Source organism: Malaclemys terrapin, chromosome 10 (genome assembly GCF_027887155.1).
Source record: "Malaclemys terrapin pileata isolate rMalTer1 chromosome 10, rMalTer1.hap1, whole genome shotgun sequence".
NCBI classification, from domain to species: Eukaryota; Metazoa; Chordata; order Testudines; family Emydidae; genus Malaclemys; species Malaclemys terrapin.
Window position 1 is genome coordinate 20816378 of NC_071514.1, and position 19285 is coordinate 20835662.

The following is a 19285-nucleotide window of genomic DNA, read 5'->3' on the forward strand; positions in this document are numbered from 1 at the left end:
GGGGAGGCGTAGGGGGGATTAGGGGCCGGCGGGATCATGTGAGGGGGCGGTTTTGGCCGCTTCCCCCGGGCGCGCAGCGGCGAGGAGGCAGGGGAGCTCGCCTCCTGCTGCAGCCCAGGCCCGATGCCGCCAGACCCGGGCTCGTTCTCCCGGCGGCTGGCGCCCCGGATCCCGGGCTGCCTGTCCTGGGCCGAACGGGGGACGCACCACGCTGGGGTGCTGCTGGCAGGTGGGGCTGAGTTTCGGGCCCTCACTAGTCCCGCGGGGCGGCTGCTCCCCTGCACCCCGGTTCGGCTACGAGCCAGGCCTCGGGCTGGAGTCCCCTTAGCCGAGGCTACCACTGCCAGGGGTAGATACAAGCCATAGCTAGGGCTCCCCCCCCGCTTCTCCCAGGAATTGCCCCCAGAGGCGCAGGGCCTAGCCTGCCCACTGAAGGGCGCCCTGCATCAAGTGCAGCACACAAAGAGCTCTGAAGTTCTGGGGGAGGCCCGGATCTCGCAATGGGTTCTGGGCCCCTGTGCTCAGGCACAGACAAAAGTCTGTCCCGTTGCAGACTGGAGGCTTTAGCTATTATTACTAACTTTCCCTTAGTTTCTGCTACTGTGGAAAAAGCATGTGACATGTTGGCCACCACCCAACTTGGAAGCTGCTGAGACTGTGCAAATGTTGGGATGGGAAGGAGATTTAATGTAGGCTGCTCTCATACCAATATGACTATCTTCCTTGCACCACTCTACAGCCTCAGCTTAGTCCCATTGGGTTGTGATGGAGTTCCCACGCGGGGTGATGCCAATACCAAATTTATGGGGGAAGAAGACTTCCATACCCGTCAGATGAATTATTCAGCAAGAGTCACAGTGAGACCAAGCACACAGGCCCCTGCTTCAGAGCCTGCAACCCAAACTTGTTTCCATCCCTTTGTCTAATGACCTTTCAACATTGAAGTCAGGTGTGTAATTGAAGATTAAATACAAAGCTTTCTTGCTTAAAAATGTATTTTAATAGGTCCCGCAAAACTCTTGGCTACTCCGAAGGAAAAGCTGAATTAGGTTTCTATCGAATCAATTTCTAAACTTAGTGTCCATAAATGTTTACTGTCCAATTATGTGAAATGACATTGTAAAGTGCCAATATTGTAACTGGCCATTTCTTAGGAGCAGGGCTAATGCTCACTCACATTTAGATATTTGGGCTTATTTCTCTTGCAAATTGAAAAACATTATTTTTGCTTCATTGCATCCTAATCCTTTAAGTGTATTGCTCCTTATTCCCATGCTGTTTTAGCTAATGCATGATCGACCACCGTATAGTATGAATAAGATATGATGGGGTTTAGTAACTCCACTGCAAAAGTGTGGCAGGGTTAATTTTTTTTCCTTTTTATAATAAAAGAGATTGTGTCTACAAAACATCATTAGGACAGGGTAGAGTGGCAATTAAAAAAAACTATTCTGAACCTGCCCAGTCCTCCATAATAACTATATCAATCTCCAGCACCTCTTTATCTCAATATTAAAAACAGTGTGATTGTTCTCTCCCAGAATAGTATAAGTTATAAGGGCCAAGGTTTCAAAAGTGGCTTGTGAGATTGGGTGCTTAACCTGAGGCATTTTAAAGGGTGGGTGCTCAGTGTCTTCTGAAAATCAGCCACTCTAAGGTGTGTCAAGTTGGGAACCCAAGATTACTAGCTACTTTTGAAAATCTTGGTAAAAGCTTTACATTGTTTCTCTGACATAAAGAGAGAAAACCAGGGGGTGGAGATGGAAATCATCTTGGCCCGGATAGATTTATCTATAAGGAAACTTAAATCCATATTCTTCTGATTCCTGTTTTTCACTATGGGTGCATTTTTACTAGAGACAAACAGAGGAGGACTTTCTGGAACTGGAACTCTTTCTAGTCACTGTTTAAATTATCTAATTTCCTGCTTCCTCTATGTAGGTCAATAAAGAGGGTCTTCCTACACAAGGTCTCTAGCACTATCCCCTGGATCTCTTCCATAAAGGTAAGCTGATTGCTCACCCATTACACAATGAATACTGTAATACAGCTTTCTAGTATCCAGTGTGTTTAAAGAGGATCTTTTCAATTCCATTTTTTTATGGTATCTGTCTTTTATTGGTTGAAATGACATTTGCAGCTCTGATTGAAATGTGTACTCTAACTGGAACAGAACAGCAATTCTTCTTAGAGCGATTGCTCATATCGATTCCAATTAGGTGAGTGCGTGCCGTGTGCATAGTTGTTGGAAAGTTTTTCCCCTAGCAGCACCTGTCGGGTTGGCTGTGTAGCTCCCTGGAATGGCGTCTCCATAGTGCTCTATATATGACCCTGCCAACCCGGTGCCACCTCAGTTCCTTCTTGCCACCAGTGACAGTTGTTGGAACTGTGGCGTCTTGTTCAGCAAGCTCTCCATGTTTCCCTAGCTTCTATCTATGTTAGTGTTTGTCTTCCATAGTAAGTTTAGTTAGTTATTAGTTAGTTTAGTGTTAATAGTTCGCTGTTGGGGGAGATGGGGGTTCCCCTCCAACCTGACTGTGTTCTTCCTGGGGACTCAGGGCATACCTAAGTCCTACGGGTTCAAACTCTGCAAGTCCGGCAACAAGCCTATGCCAACGGGTGACTCCCACGATGCTTGCTTAAAGTGACTGGGGGAAATGCATCAGGCGGATAAGTGCAGGATTTGCAATGGGTTTCGCCTGAGAACGAAAAAGGAGTGGGACTTTAGACTGAAGCAGTTCCTTATGGAGGCGGCATTTAGACCGCAATCAGCATCGGCGCAGCAGGACCCAGGACCGAGTGCATCGGTGTGTAGTGCCCTGGCAGTGGTAACGGAGACAGCACCACGGAAGGAATCTGGACGAGACCCGCGGCACCGCCGCTCTCCAGTGCAGAAACAGTCGGAGACGACTTGGCACCGTTCCCATTCCCTGGGGCGGAAGTGGCACTGGAAACAAGGTACTGGAAATCTCGACTTTGGGTCCCACCCCCTCCGAACCGGCCAATGGGGTGCATCCCAGGGAGGAGCCCACAGTGCCGAAAACTTTGGAGTCGGCACCATTGACTTTGGTCCCACAAGTAGGGCCGTTGAGTCTGGTGCAATTGGACTCATGTTGTCAGGTAATGGAGGAGGTGCAACTGCCTTCCATCCCAGACACATTTGAGGCTGTGAGAGACCTCATAGATATGACGGCACTGCGGTCCGCGCCAAGCCTCCGATACCACAGCGGTCGGCACCGTCCCGTGGAAAACCGGCAATGCTCCACCCCTTGGTGCTACCACCAGAGGCAAGATTCTACTTAGAGGCCCGGTGCCACTCAGAGTCCCAGTGCCGATCACACTCACGGCACTAGTCGTACTTGCGGCGCCGGTCTGACTTGCGGCACTGATCCAGGTCCCGCCAGCAATTCCGTTGGCAGCGTCGATCACCGTTGCGCAGCAGGTCCCGGTCCTGGCACAGTCCATCTTGGCACCATTCCATGTCTCATCGCGCAGACCCTGCTCGCGGCACCACTCTCCAGCCTCGCGGCATTGCTCCCTGGCCTAACAGCGCTCGGCACTACCTGGGCTTTCGTGGTCTAGGTCCCTGTCTTCAGGCTCGGAGGTGGGGTCTAAATATTCGGAACGGGCCCGATACAAGTTGACACGGAGCAGACCAGACATGGGTGTGGCACCATGGCCCGCACAGTGGCAGGGGCCAGCGCTGTGGCCATTTTGGACCCCTGGAGTGTACCACCAGGCCCAGGGCACAAAGTCCAAGGATTCCTGTTTGGTGGCGACCGAGACGAGGGTCCCGGATGGAGCGGCCAGTCGTCCCACCCCAAGGGATGCGGAGAAGTTACCAGTCCTACCACCTCCTCCAGAACCCACCCCTGTTCCTGAGCCTGACCCTGGGGTGGCTGACCCTGGATTAGAGGCAGGACACCAGAGGACCAGGACGGTCAGGAGGACCAGTTCCTACTTAGCCTCCTTGTCTTCCTCCCTGGACGAGGCTGAGGCGGGCACCTCCACCTCCGGGCCTCCCCCATAGATAGCTGTGCCCATCAGGAACTCTTACTTTGGGTGGCATGAAATATGAACCTGCAGGCCGAGGAGGTGCTAGAGTCCAAGGACCCTATGGTGGATATTCTGGCACCGGAGGGACCATGTAGGGTGGCTCTACCACTCATCAAAACTATCCAGGCCAATGCAAAGACCATTTCTCATACCCCGGCCTCCAGCCCTCCCACTGCCAAGGGGGTGGAGAGGAAATATTTTGTACCCTCAAAGAGGTACAAATACCTCTTCGCACACCCACAGCCCTGTTCTCTAGTGGTGGCTACAGTGAATGAGAAGGAGAGACAGGGACAGCAAGCCCCAGCACCTAAGTCCAAGGATGCCAAGTACCTGGATTTATTCGGACGCAAAGTTTACTCCACAGAGGGCTTACAACTCAGGATTGCCTATCACAGGCAATCCTGAGTAGATAGAACTTTAACTCCTGGAACTCGATGCTGAAGTTTAAGGAATTGCAGAGTCCAAAGAGGAGTTTGGGGCTATTATTGAGGAGGGCAAGGCAGTGGTAAGGACCTCTTTACAGGCCTCACTGGATGCTGCGTACTCAGCGGCACGCACCTTGTCCTCAGGAATCGCCATGAGGCGTAGCTCATGGCTGCAGGCCTTGGGGCTTCCACCCAAGGCTCAACAAACTATGCAGGACCTGCCTTTCGATGGGGTGGGTCCGTTTGCTGAACAGATGGACTCCAGGCTGCATAGCCTAAAGGATTCCAGGGCTACAATGAAATCTTGGGTATGCACACCCCGGCAACCCAAAGAGAGTCCTTTAAGCCCCAACCACAGAAACAACAGTCATATCCTCTGCCGAGGCAGGATCCCTACAGACGCAGGGGCAGAAATGGCAGGCGCAAGCCCTCTCACCCTCCGTCTGGACAGGGCCAGGGCCCAACTAAACCTTTGTCAGGCTCAAAGCAGTCATTTTGAAGGTGTGCCCGAGGATGGCGCACCTGTCTTAGCACCAGTTCTTTTCCTGTGTTTTCTGAACCGTCTATCCCATTTCTACTGTGCTTGGTTCCAAATAACATGGGACTGCTGAGTTCTTCGCACGGTAGAAGTGGGATATTCTCTCCAATTCTGGTCCTCCCTTCCCTCCCACCCCTCTTCCCCGTCCCTCTTCAGGGACCCCTCTCACGAGCAGCTCCTTATCCAGGAGGTGCAGGCGCTCCTCGCCATAGGAGCAGTGGAGGAGATTCCTCAGGAGCTAAGGGGCAAGGGATTCTACTCCCACTATTTCCTAATCCCCAAGGCAAAGGGGGGTCTCCGACCCATTCTAGACCTGCGAGGACTCAACAAATTCATGGTGAAGCTGAAGTTCCATATGGTCTCCCTGAGCACGATTATCCCTTCCCTGGATTTGGGAGACTGGAATGCCACCCTCGACATCAGAGACGTACTTTCACATAGCCATTTATTCATAGCCAGGTGATTTCTAAGGTTTGTGGTCAACCACAAACACTATTCTCCCATTTGGTCTCTCAACGGCCCCCTGAGTGTTCACCAAGTGCATGTCAGTCGTAGCAGCCTTCCTCCACAAGAGACAGGTGCAGGTATAGCCCTACCTCGATAACTGGCTGCTCCGGAGGGCGCACCAGGGAGCAGGTGGAATCTCGGGTTTGGTTCCTCCAATTCACTTTCAAGAGACTGGGCCTCCTCCTCAATGTGAACAAGTCAACCTTGTCTCCTCCGACCCAGAGAATAGAGTTCATCGGAGCGGTGCTGGACTTTGTGCAGGCAAGAGCGTTTTTGCCGGACACACGATTCCAAGCCACGTTGAACATCATTCAAGGCCTCGGGCAATTCCCGACCACTACTGCAAGGGGTTGTCTACGTCTCCTTGGCCACATGGCAGCCTGCACTTATGTGGTCTGTCATGCCAGGCTGAGGCTCAGACTGCTGCAAGCATGGCTTGCGTCAGCCTATCGCCCGGGACACCTCAACCTGGACGTAGTCATGACGGTACCAGAACACATACTCGAGTCCCTCCAGTGGTGGCTTGACCCTCGGAGGGTGTGCGAAGGTGTCCACTTCAACAGCCCCCAGCCCTCCTTGTCCCTGGTAACGTACGCGTCAGCTGTGGGTTGGGACATGCATTTGGGAGATCTAGAAACGCAGGGCCTATGGTCTCAAGACAAGCTCTCCCCTCATATCAACATCAAGGAGCTCAGGGCGGTACGTCTAGCATGCCAAACTTTTCGGGCCCGGCTCCAAGGCCAGTGTGTGGCAGTGAGGACGGACAACACCCCTGCCATGTTTTACATCAACAAGCAGGGTGGAGCCTGTTCCTTCCCCCTGTGTCAAGAAGCCCTCAGGCTCTGGGAGTTTTGCCACGCTCTTGGAACTGTCAGTGGTTGCCCCGGTTGCGTTGCCACTCTACCGCGACCTGATCACTCAAGACCACGGTCGCCTGCTCCAACCAGACCTCAAGTTCCTCCAGCTCATGGTTTGGAAGCTTCATCGTTAAACCGCATGTAACTTTTGTGCTCAGAATCTGTAAGGGAAGTCCTACTTGGCAGCAGGAAACCATCCACCAGGGCCACTTATCTAGCTAAGTGGAAAAGGTTCACTTGCTAGTGTGCCCAGCGTCACACACCTCCATTCCAGGTGTCTATACCACTCATCCTAGAGTACCTCCTACACCTAAAACAACAATGCCTAGTAGCATCATCCATCAAGGTACACCTTGCTGGTCTCTCGGCCTTCCACCCAGGTGTGTCTGGATGCTCTGTATTTGCCAGCCGCATGGTGGGATGTTTTCTCAAGGGCCTGGAACAGCTACATTGACAGATTAGACAGTCAGTTCCTACGTGGGACCTTAACTTGGTCCTCTCCAAACTAGTAGGGCCACCATTTGAACCACTAGCAACTTGCTCCCCTCTCTATCTATCGTGCAAGGTAGCTTTTCTGGTCGCCATTACCTCAGCAAGGAGGGTGTCTGAGTTAAAGCCATTACCTCTGACCCACCTTACACCCGTCTTCCACAAAGATAAGGTGCATTTTAGGCCTCACCCGGCCTTTCTTCCTAAGGTTGTGTCACTTTTTCATACGAGTCAAGACATATTCCTGCCTGTTTTCTATCCTAAGCCTCATGCCAGTAACCACGAGCAGATGCTGCACTCTCTGGATGTTTGGCGGGTGCTAGCTTTCTATATCGAACGCACTAAGCCATTTAGAAAGTTGAACCAGCTATTCGTAGCAGTGGCAGACTGGATGAAAGGACTCCTGGTATCATCACAAAGAATATCTTCCTGGATCATGTTCTGCATCTGCACAAGCTACGAGTTGGTCAGATCCCAGCTCTGACACTTACGACACACTCCACAAGGGCACAGGCCTCATTGGCGGCATTCCTGGCCCAAGTCCTGATCCAAGAAATCTGCAGGGCAGCAACATATATACATACATTCCCCTCTCATTACCCCATTGTTCAGCATGCTAGAGATGATGCAGTTTTTGGCAGAGCAGTGCTTCAGTCGCACTTCCATAACTCCGACCCCACCGCCTAGGTAAGGCTTGGGTGTCACAAATTGGAATCAATATGAGCAATCACTCGAAGAAGAAAGAACGGTTACTCACCTTCTCATAACTGTTCTTTGAGATGTGTTGCTCATATCCATTCCAAACCCACCCAGCTTCCCCTCAGTTGGAGTAGCCAGCAAGAAGGAACTGAGGAGGCACTGGGTCGGCAGGATCATATATAGAGCACTAGAGAGGCGCTGCTCCAGGGGGCTCCACAGCCAACCTGACAGGTGCTGCTAGAGGAAAAACTTTCCAACGACTATGCACGCGGTGCGCACACACCTAATTGGAATGGATATGAGCAACACATCTCGAAGAACAACAGTTACGAGAAGGTGAGTAACCGTTCTTTATCATGTACTTATGAAAACTTGCTTAGGAAAATCCTCCAGACTTGTTATTTCACTAGCATAGACTGTGGGCTGGCCTAATGATCAATAGCATCTGACCAGTCTGCTGCTCCATCACAGTGAATTTTCTCTGTCCAAACGAAGTGACGCTTGAGGGCTGCAGGCTCTGATCATAAATGTTTCTCTTTCAGTTTACGATTTCACAGTTGTTATTGCAAGCAAAAGAACTAGAAACTCATACATTCTTTTAAAATTAAAACGGAGATTAAATGATATTTTAGGGCCCTGAAATTGGAGATAGAGTGGAAACTGTGCACTTTGCAGACTCCTAAATGCCTGTTCAGCTCTCCCATTCATGTTTATGTAGTCTCTTCCCTGGAGTCATGCTATTGTGATGAGCTAACCACACTCTCATCCTGCATTGTTTTAACAAAAAAATTCTAAAGAATGTGTAGCATTTACCGTCAAAACTGAACCCTCCCAGCACTGCAGTATTAGCCCCATTTTTACAGAAGGAAAAGCGGAGGAGGAAAGGTGAAGTGGCTGCAACAGGAGTCAGTGCTAGAGAGACTCAGGCTATTCAGTTCACATTTTCCCAGTTCTGTGCTCATGCATGCTATTTAGATAATCCCTTTCCTGCTTAGGGTAATTATCTATTTAAAATACTAGTCTCTAAAAATAGCTTTCGCAGAATAAATTCTCAGTCTCTGTTACCCTTAGGTACTCAGATAATATTGTAATGAGGACTGCCTAAGCACCTAGATAGATACTCTGCTGCATTTCAGAGTTAAAATAAGTCTCTTCAGTGTAACTATATTATCCTTAGTTTAAAAGATAAATATGCCACCATGGTCTGACAAAATATTCCTCCTTGTCAATATTGCATGGCTCACCACCTGGAAGCTGATAGACTGGTGATATCTTTTTAACATTTTCCCTCATAACGAAGGATTTGAATGTTGCCAATTCTCACGATGTTTGCCATTTTTCTGAAATGTCCAGCTCCAAGACATATGTAATTACATGAAAATCTCAGCTTTCATTTAAAAAAAATAGATTTCTAGCCCTCCTGGTTGTGGAGAAAAGCTTGAGAACATGAACCCTAAAGGCTCCAGCACCAAGAGGCAAATACAAAGATCCAAAATTAATTATTAAAAAAAACCCTCATGATTTTTAAGCCAATCTCATGATTTTGGAGGGCCTGACTCATAATTTGTGAACCTCTGGGGTTGGCATTACTGGATTTCTCCCCAAAATGCACAGTGGTTGAATATTTTTCTGAAACAAATAGCTCTGAAAGGCTCTAGCAGAGAAAACTGTACAAAATGAAGGGCCTGACAACAACAGGGAAAGCTATGGAACTGAAGGAAGGGTATCAAGCCTGTGTGATTCTAACCCCTTCTTGCTGTTCTCACGCTAAATACTATAGTTTCCCCAAGTATTCTGGACAGGCACATGAATGTCCAAATCGGGCATGTGCATATGTGGTGGTCAAAAAAGCAAACAAAATCTTAGAATGTATAAAGGAATGGAGCAGAAAATACAGTAACTCCTCACTTAACGTTGTAGTTACGTTCCTGAAAAATGCGACTTTAAGCGAAACGATGTCAAGTGAATCCAATTTCCCCATAAGAATTAATGTAAATGAGGGAGTTAGGTTCCAGGGAATTTTTTTTTCACCAGACAAAAGACTATATTATATATATACACAGACACAGTATAAGTTTTAAACAAATAATTTAATACTGGTACACAGTGATGATGATTGTGAAGTTTGGTTGAGGTGGAGGAGACAGAGGGTGGGATATTTTCCAGGGAATGCCTTACTGCTAAATGATGAACTAGCAATTGGCCGAGCCCTCAATGGTTAACTCTCACACTCTACAAGGCAGCAGGAATGGAGGGAGGGGAGAGAGCATCGCAGACTCTGTGTGTGTGTGTGAGAAAGAGACACGCATTTCCCCTTTAAGTACACTGCCTTGTTAATTAGATCAGCTTGCTGAGACCAGAGCTGCTGCTGCCAGCAAGCTACCTCTATCCTGAGCCCTGTCGTGTCCCCCCACTCTATGGAAGATGGCCCCACGACCCCGGCTCCCAGCCCGGTACTGCGCCCCCGGCTCCTGGCCCCGCGGGCCCGGCACCGCGCCCCCGGCCCGGCTCCCGGCCCGACACCGCGCCCCGCGGGCCTGGCGCCCGGCCCCGCGACCCCGGCTCCCGGCCCGGCCCCCGGCCCGGTACGCGACCCTGGCTCCTGGCCCGGCCGCGCGCCCGGCTCCCGGCACGGCACCGCGACCCCCGCTCGGCACCGCGCTCCCGGCCCCGCGACCCCGGCTCCCGGCCCGGCCTGGCCCCCGGCCCGGCACCGTGCGCCTGGCTCCCGGCACGGCCCCGCGACCCCAGCCCGGCACCGCACCGGCCCCGGCCCCGCACCCCCGGCTCCTGCCGAGCACCACCGGCCCCGGCCCGGCCCCGCACCGCCGACCCCAGCCCCAGAGGCCCCGGCCGAGCATCGCCGAGCCTGCCGTCCCTCCCGATGTTCCCGGACATGTCCGGCTTTTGGGGATTTCCCCCCGGACGGGGATTTGAGCCCCCAAAAGCTGGACATGTCCGGGAAAATCCGGACGTATGGTAACCCTACATTAGCCCCCCTCTTCCTCTCCTCCCTCCCCCCCCGCACAGCTAGCAGGAGTCTCGGGGAGCAGCTCCAAGACAGAGGGCAGGAGCAGCACATGGCAGTGGGGGGAAGGACAGCTGCAATTGCTAGCCTGCTGGGCAGCTGCTGCACAGGGAACTTAGGGGAGCGGGGAGCTGATTGATAGGGGGGCTGGTTCCAAGCCCCCACCAGCTAGCTGCAACGGGCTGCTCTTCCTGCAAGCAGTGGACAAAGCAGGCGGCTACCAAACGACGTTAGAAGGGAGCATTGCACAACTTTAAACGAGCATGTTCCCTAATTGATCAGCAATGTAACAACGAAACAATGTTAACTGGGACGACTTTAAGTGAGGAGTTACTGTAGTGAGACTATTATAACGCCATTACATACGTCAATGGTATGCCCTCACCTGGAATTCTGTGTTCAGTTCTGGTCATCCTTTTCTTTCTATCTATCTCCTGATTATTTTACAAAGAATATGCATAAAGATCTGTTTCTCTCAATGCAGTAGAAACAAACACCAGGCCTTTTCCTTGCTCACAATTTCTAAGCCTGACTTTCCAACCGGTCCTGTGACTCAAGGAGCTCTGTCTCTCGGCTTTCTCTCAGGATGGGGTTGCCAGTTTTGGTTGGATGTATTCCTGGAGGTTTCATCACATAATATACTCTTTAATTAAAGATTAATCTTTAATTCCTGGAGACTCCAGGACGATCCTGGAGGGTTGGCAACCCTATCTCAGGGCCTTGCTCAAGACTGCTTCTCTCCTCTGCTGGCTTTCTGGACTTTTCCTCCAATACACACAGTTTGCCAAACAATCACATAAGTCCTGCATTTGCATCCAATCCCAGGGAAACTTTTCAACCCACATGCTTTGTCCCTGCTCAGGCTTTGCCATGAGGCCCATATCTTGAACAATAGCTTCTATTGTCTCCAGTTATTTCACTCCATAAAGGGACTCCTTTCATTTAACCTGAAAAAGGGGTTGTTAACACACCCATCAACCTTAGAAGGTCTCTGGTTATCTGTAGATCTGGGACCTGCTAGATGGAAGCCATTAACACCTTCCAGCATAACACGGGGCAAGATTTCTGTTGGAGAGATTGAAAAGACTGGGACAGGTGTTCACTAGTAGTGCTTTACCAATAAAGCTGTAACTGGCATACTGTACTGCAAAGTGTTCCTAACTGTGTTTTTGCCAGTATAGCTTATACCTTCTCTGTCTGCCCACCCTGAATGAAACAAGCTATAACTGTGCTTTTTGCAGTCAGGGATCTCACCTCATCGCATCTCTGACTGACTCTGGTTTCTCTTCAGATCGTATAAATCTTTTGCCTGCTGAAGTTTGTAGTATAAAAGAGGATTTGATAGAGATGTTAGTGGTGGGGAAATGGAATGAAATAGAGAAGGTAAATTGTGACTTCCTACTTATCCTTTCTCAATAACATTAGGATCCATGGATGTCAGGAGGTATAGATGGATCTCAACTGTTTTCATAGAACGTGCCATGAGTTCTGAGCAGTGGAAGTTGGCTAGTTCAGTGAGAGACCCATTTCGTATTACCAGTTTATGAGTTAGTGAATAATAAGCATGATGACATCAATCCATCAGTACCTCACCTGAGCAACTATGTGAGGTAAGGAAGTAGTTCTGTTTTACATATGGCACGCTGAAATCACAGTGAGATCATGTCTGGTCCAAAGAGAGTCTGTGACAGAGCCAGGAATGGAACCTAGATTGCATGAGTCCCAGCCCAGTACCTTAACCACAAGATGATCAAACCTGCTCCTTTAATTTTTTTCTCTCTTCTGCGGTCCTCCCCACTCTCTCTTCTTTACATTCTCTTCTTTTTTTTTTCTTCCAGTTCGAAGATCATGTCCTGTCTGTGCTTTGACTTTCTCCACAATCAGGCAGCATTTCCTTGTATTACTCTAGTGTCATCACTGATGTGAGAAGTCTGTGGTAGCACCAGCTGGGAGCCACTGCATCTGTTATGAGCTTGCTGGGTTTATTGGTATGAATTTTTCTATCTGAAGATTAGCCCAGTACAAGATAGCCAGGTTTGTGTGTAACTTTCAGTTGACCTTGACTTTGCAAGTGTACTGAGACTTCTATTGCAGATAGATAAAGTGCAGAATATTATAACCATCGCTTATCATCTGCAATGTCTGTTGTGATAGCTCAGGAGATAAAATCATCTGAACTCAAAAACATCTATATGTAAATAACACCAGTTGTTTATTCGCCAATGTTTTAATCTCTTCATGTTTTCATACAATTATGAATTAGCGTTAGAATAACAATAATTATTGACAGGGATCTCTGGAGAAAACTCACTGATCGTTTTATCCCTCTAATAAATTACCAAGTACCCAGTACGTGCTGATGTTATCCAGTGAAACAAAGTGTACAGTGTAATAGGTTCTGTTGGTTTGGGGAGTCTTTCTGTTTTAGAAATCGATTGATAAAATACAGTGCATTGCAGCAATACCATCTGTATACTTTGGGTTTTGTCACTCTGCCTCAATCTGGAAGAGTGCCCTTGCATTTCTACATGTCTTCAGCGTTCAGTGCAATAGTTCTAGTCTCGATCGTAATTGTTATATTCACTGTGTGCATTGGGACATGCTCATGGAAATTTCCCCCTCACAGTCCCAGAAGTGGGGAGGCTTCATCTGGCCAGAAGCAGAAGAAAAACCTTTGGCCCATCTAAGGATTGCACCCTTTGCTCCTCTCCTGGTGGATACTCAGCCTCCTCTTGGATTTAAGGAGGGGAGAAGGGGGCTCTGGCACCTGCAGGCACCTTCTATGTCTGGAAGACAACCATGCCCACCCTCCACCTCCCCTTTGGTATTAAAGTGAGGGGGACATGGGGCCTTGCTGGGGGGCATCATGTTAGTTGCCTTTTTGAAGCTGAGAAAGAATTTTTCCCTCCGCCAGACTGGCCTGGGCATTGTGGGTTTTTCGCTTTCCTCTCAGCAGCCTAGGGACCTGGTGGGTAGATTAGGTTTTTGTCACAGCTTGGCAGGTGCCTAGTTCAGATGATGGTTCCATAATGGCCCAGCTCCCTGACCTTGGATTAGGAGAGGACAGCTCATAATGGAGGTGGGGAATGGTGTGAGGATCCTAATATCTGGTACAGTGAGGTGGGTGGGGGTCAGGAGACAACCCCCTCAACTCTTGTATAAGGGAAGGGCTGTGGGGTTCACATTGAAAGTACTGGGTTAGCAGCTGGAATGGTGAAATGGATTACCAAGGAAGGATGATGTGCACTGGATGAATTCTTGTGGGATAGTTCCCAGATGTGCTACTTAATACATTTGCAGCCTAATTAAACCACATTTCTGGAGTCTTTTTCTTTCGGTGGTATCTGGGACCAAAGCAAACTTGGTTTGTGATTATGTGTGAAGTGAACATTGCTGAAGATAATTTCTTAAGTGCAAGTATCTTAATTGATTGTTAGTCTTATTCCTAATATAATCTCTTAGATTTAAATTATTTGAAGAGGTGTAAGCGTCCCTTTCCTTGGGATATAAGAGAGAAGGTTTGTGTAAAGTGAACTCAAACGATCCACAATGAACTTTCATTTTGTGATAAAAATTGAAACAAAAGAAATATTGGGGCGGAGGAATGTTTCAAGGCACACATGGCAGTAAAATGCTCAGCTCCCAGTTATGTCTTTGGAAACCTACTTATTTTACATGAGATCAGCTAGGCCTGGTCCACACTTAAAATTTGGGTTGACGTAGCTAGAATGCTCAAGGGTGTGAAGAATCTGTAGCTATACTGACCTGACCCCTGGTGTAGGCGCAACAAGGTTGACAGAAGAATGCTTCCGTCAGCCTAGCTACCGTCACTTGGCGACAGGGGCGGATTAGGGTTTCGTGGGACCGTGGGTAGAGTAAGTGGGGGCCCCTCCCCACCCCTTCCGCCTGCAGTCCCTCTTCCCCGCCCCGGGTCGGCTCCAGGCACCAGCTTGGCAAGCAGGTGCTTGGGACGGCCACTCCAGAGTGGGGCAGCAGGTCCAGCTATTCAGCGGCAATTCGGCAGACGGTCCCTCAGTCCCTCTTGGAGTGAAGGACCTTCTGCCGAATTGCCACCGCAGATCGCGATCGCAATTGTGATCGTGGCTTTTTTTTTTTTCCGCTGCTTGGGGCAGCCAAAACCCTGGAGCTGGCCCTGCCCCCCCTCCCCCTCCCGGCAGGAGTGTGGTGGGGTTGGGGGGAACTGCAGGCAGAAGGGGTGGGGAGGGGCAGGAACACCGGGCAGAATGGGGCAAGTCCCTGTGCCCTGACCCCACTCCCCGGCAGGAGTGCTGGGTGGAGCGGGTCAGGGTGTGCCCATTTTTCCAGGGCCCCAAAATTGGCCAGGGAATGGCTAATCCACCACTGCTTGGGGAGGTGGTGTTCCTACAGCAATGGAAAAACTTCTCCTTCTGTCACCCTAGACTGCATCTGCAGCACAGGATTTATGCTGTGCTATAGCTGTGCTACTACAGTCTCCTGAGTGTAGACACGGCCTTAGGGTGCTAGCACGGACATTGGGAGACTCAAGTTCAATTTCTAGCTCTACCACAGACTTTCTGTGCAATCTTGGATAAGTCACTTAGGCCCATGTTTTTAAAGGTATGTATGTGGTGCTGCGCTCAGTGTTGCAGTGCCTGTTTTAGGAACCTCAGAGTTTTGAAAGGGACCTAGGCACTTAACCAAAATCCCATCAATGGGATTTTGACTCCTATGTCCTTTTTGACTCCTAACTTGGCTAGGCACTGCACACTGAGCGCAGCACCACATACATACCTTTAAAAACATGGGCCTAACTCTCTCTGTGCCTCAGGTCCCCGTCTGTACAATGGGGTGAATAGTACTTCTCTGTGAGGCCAGGGTGTTGTGAGGATAACTGCATTCAAGATTGTGAGGTTGTATACTACAGCAATGAGGGCTATGCAATTACCTAAGATTAGGCTAGAAATAGACATTGCAATTCCTTGCCCATTGTTTTAAGCCAAAATTGAAGAGATGAACCCAACTGGCTGTGTGCCAAAAAATGCCTTTTGATTAGATATCTCTTCATTTGGGATTTATGAAAATAGGTTGGAACTTGACAAAATACCCTTCCTGACAAATGACTTCTCCCAGTTTGCATCATGGACAGGAGTTGGTATAAATAAAATCCAAAATAATGCCCAAGACAAACACAAGTTCAGCTGCCTGCTTTTCCTCTGGAAACGATGAGGCACCGTGAGAATGAAGGGCCAACGTATGTCTTACAAAGTCAGTTTTTGGCTTCTAACAAGGAAACGATAAACCATTATTGTACAAACTGGGTAGTGCAAATGTCATGAGCATAAAATGTTTGTAAACCCTATGGAGCTTTGTTGTTTTGCTGCAAGCCCTTTCCTCTTCCCTCTAATGTATCTTATCATTTGATACATTCCTTATCTGAGCTCAAATTTCCCTGTAGCTCCCGCAAACTGGTAGTCATTTCTTGCTGTTTATTACTTCTAAATGTTAAAATTGAAATGATTCATTGTGAAACTGGGGTTATAAAAGTATATGTTAAAGCAACTAATGTCGTTGTAGGCTAGGCAGACTTATGCTAGAACAGTCGCTCTTAATCTTTTCAGACTACTGTACCCCTTTCAGGAGTCTGATTTGTCTTGCGTGCCCACAAGTTTCACCTCACTTAAAAACTACTTGCTTACAAAATCAGACATAAAAATACAAAACTGTCACAACACACTATTACTGCAAAATTGCTGACTTTCTCCTTTTACCATATAATTACAAAATAAATCAATTGCAATATAAATAGTGTACTTACGTTTCAGTGTATAGTATATATAGAGCAGTATAAATAAGTCATTGTCTATATATGAAATTTTAGGTTGTACTGACTTCGCTAGTGCTTTTTATGTAGCCTGTTGTAAAACTAGGCAAATATCTAGATGAGTTGATGTACCCCCTTGAAGACCTCTGTGTACCTCTGGGGGTATGTGTACCCCTGGTTGAGAACCACTGTGTTAGAACAGACCACTTGAATTTCCTAGAGCAACATTTCAGGTTTTATCAGACCTTTCATGAATGCATTGCTAGATCTATCTGTACCTTGTGTCAGTGTACATCACATAAGAGCCCGTAATAGTATGTCTGTTTTGGGTGATCATGATTACAGTGGGGCTGAGGTGATAGGCTGGTGTTACAGGGTAGCTTCTCACTGAGGTTAAACTAATCCAGCCCAGCTCCCCTGGAGCAGAGCAGGGAAGCCTAGTCCAGCCAATTAAAGAGGGTTGGACTACAGCTGGGCCTATAAAGGGCTGCTAGTGGGCAGCTGGGGGAGATTGAGTGAGACCAGCTGTACCCTGGGATGGGAAAACCACACTGGACTGGAGCTAGCTCCTGTGGTGGATCTGTGGAGTAAGGGGCTCAGAGAAGCAGCCCTGGGGCTGCAGCTCCAGGAAGGGAGCAGAGCTGATTGGAATTGAGAAGCTGCCAGGAACAGGAGTGGCAGAGACCCCTGGTCTGGGTGGCCCTGAAGCTGGAGGCTAAGGAATTAGTTAAAAGGACTGTGTTTCTCTGTTTGCTATCCTCCTTGCAAGAGACTGGGCATGTCAATGCACATGTTGGAGCTGGGGAGATATCCAGCTCAGTGGCAGGTGGGTACAAATTTGAAGCTGAAGCCAACATAACTTAAAACTTTTTCAAATCTTTTTTCAGAAAATTCAGTCCCTTTCTAATTTAAAGGCCATTGACTGCACTGTTATTCCCTGGCAGGTTGGGAGCTGTGCTCTCTGGTTATCAGTGAACTTCACACTAATAAAAACCATCAGCGCACACTGAGAGGGCCTGCCCGGGTGCCAGCATGTGAAAATGTTTGCCAGAGGCAGTTCTCCTGATAAGCAGGGGATCTGATGGCAGCCAAGTCTCCAACTGCTGGACCGTTCTGTGCACATTCTGGTGGGATTGAGAATATTTTCTTCCTAGGAGGGTAACAGGGAAAAAAGGGTATTAAACCCTAAAAGTCAGCGGGGTGACACAAAGCCTCCAACGGCTCCAGGCTCCCAGCTAGTATGAAAAAACATGCTCCACTTTTCTCTTCCTGTTTCCTCATCCTAACAGCTCCCTCCTGCTTGCCCCTAGCTATGCTGCTCTCCCTTTTACCTCCCTGGCTCCTCTTATCTTCTCCTGCCTCAGTGGCTCCCACTTCTGCCTCCCTCCCTTGCTTCCCCCCGTCATCCTGTTTCCCTTGTCTGCCCTATTTGCCCCATTCTTGTGTCTGCCCTTTGTTTCCACCCATATGTTCCTATAACTGATTTGCAGTGTTTGCCACTGATAGCGTCATAGGGGGAGTGGAGGCCTTCATTGCTGCTTGGTGCTGACCAGGCTGGCTGACTGCATGCTCTTCCCACCCTCTCTCGCTGCCCGAGAACATTGAGCTCCAGGGTTTAAAAAGCAAGAAAGGAAGCTCAATCTCTCCCCCATTTCTTCCCCCAGTATATGCCCTTATGGCAGGAAGCTGATGCTGAGCCCGATTGAGTGCTGTTCTGTGGTCCCTTTGTGACAACTAGGCTGAAGAATACCACCCTGTATAGGGAGCACTTAGCCTTGTGTAGAGCAGGTTCTGGTTGCTATGAGCTGTCTCCACAGGAGCCCTGGTACAGGGGCTGTTCCGGGGTAGGGTGACTTGGGGTGGGAAGCAGGCTGGGGTGGATGGCCAGTTCTGTTCTCCTGCAGTGATTCATAATGTTTTATTACAGCAGGGGTGCAACTTAGGGTAGCCCTCTGGATTCCTCTAAGCTGTGCCAGGGGCCGCACTGGCTCTGAATAGGAAAGGTGGAAGCTGCCTTGCCACTGGTTGCAGTGCAGGGATGAATCTGTCTCATTGCATGGCCCTTTGCTTGGGTCAAACTCCTGTGTGCACTAGCAGCAGGAGGACTTGGGGCAGTCCCATGCCAAATCCAAAATGGGACTAGTCACACGTATGAGTCTGCATAGCCATGTTGTTAAATGAGGGCCAGTACTGGGAGGCGTAGAGTGGCTTTCATTCCCATTGAGATGCTTGGTGTTTGTGCCTTTGGAAATCCTCTTGTAGGCAAAATGGAAACCAGTCTCTAATATACTACCATGTGAGGCAGTGTGTACCACAGCCAGGGGCGGCTCTAGGCACCAGCAAAGCAAGCAGGTGCTTGAGGCAGCCCATTTGCAGGGGCGGCAGGGATCCAGCATGGGAGCTGACAACCAACAGGGGGCCCTCGGAGCTGTAGTTCCTTGGTTAGCTCCCTGCCTATACAGGCAGCCCTGGAGCAGGGAAAGAACTACATTTCCCAGCATTCCCTTGGCCTCTACCAACAGGAAAGGGAGGTGGAGGGAGTGAGGTAGCTGAAACCTCATGCTGCAGCTTGCTGTGAATGGATAGCTCACTGCTCGAGCGGGGTGGCCCTGGGGACGAGGAACAAGTGTGCCCAAGGAGTAGAAGGCTTTGGCCCAGCTATCCCCTTCTGAAGACATCCCCAGACTGGATTAGGGATACTGCTGTGACCTCACCTTGCAGCCCCCAAAGAAAGAACTGGGTGGACTAAATGGACAGCGCCCCTCTCTATCTGAAGCCTAGCAAGGGAGGTACATGGATCCCATTAGAATTTAAAACGAAAAGTAAGGGAGGGGAGGCTCTGGACCTGGGATACAGAACCAGGCACATAGGAGGATTTCCACG

At 49.3% G+C, this 19285-nt stretch overlaps 1 long non-coding RNA gene across 1 annotated transcript; it reads left to right on the forward strand.

The window, feature by feature from the left end:
* The first annotated feature begins 102 nt into the window (after positions 1-102).
* Positions 103-13922, forward strand: LOC128844138 (uncharacterized). Its single transcript, XR_008446438.1, has 4 exons — positions 103-229; positions 740-949; positions 1942-2005; positions 12438-13922. It is a non-coding gene; the product is annotated as an uncharacterized LOC128844138 (long non-coding RNA).
* The last annotated feature ends 5363 nt before the right edge of the window (positions 13923-19285 follow it).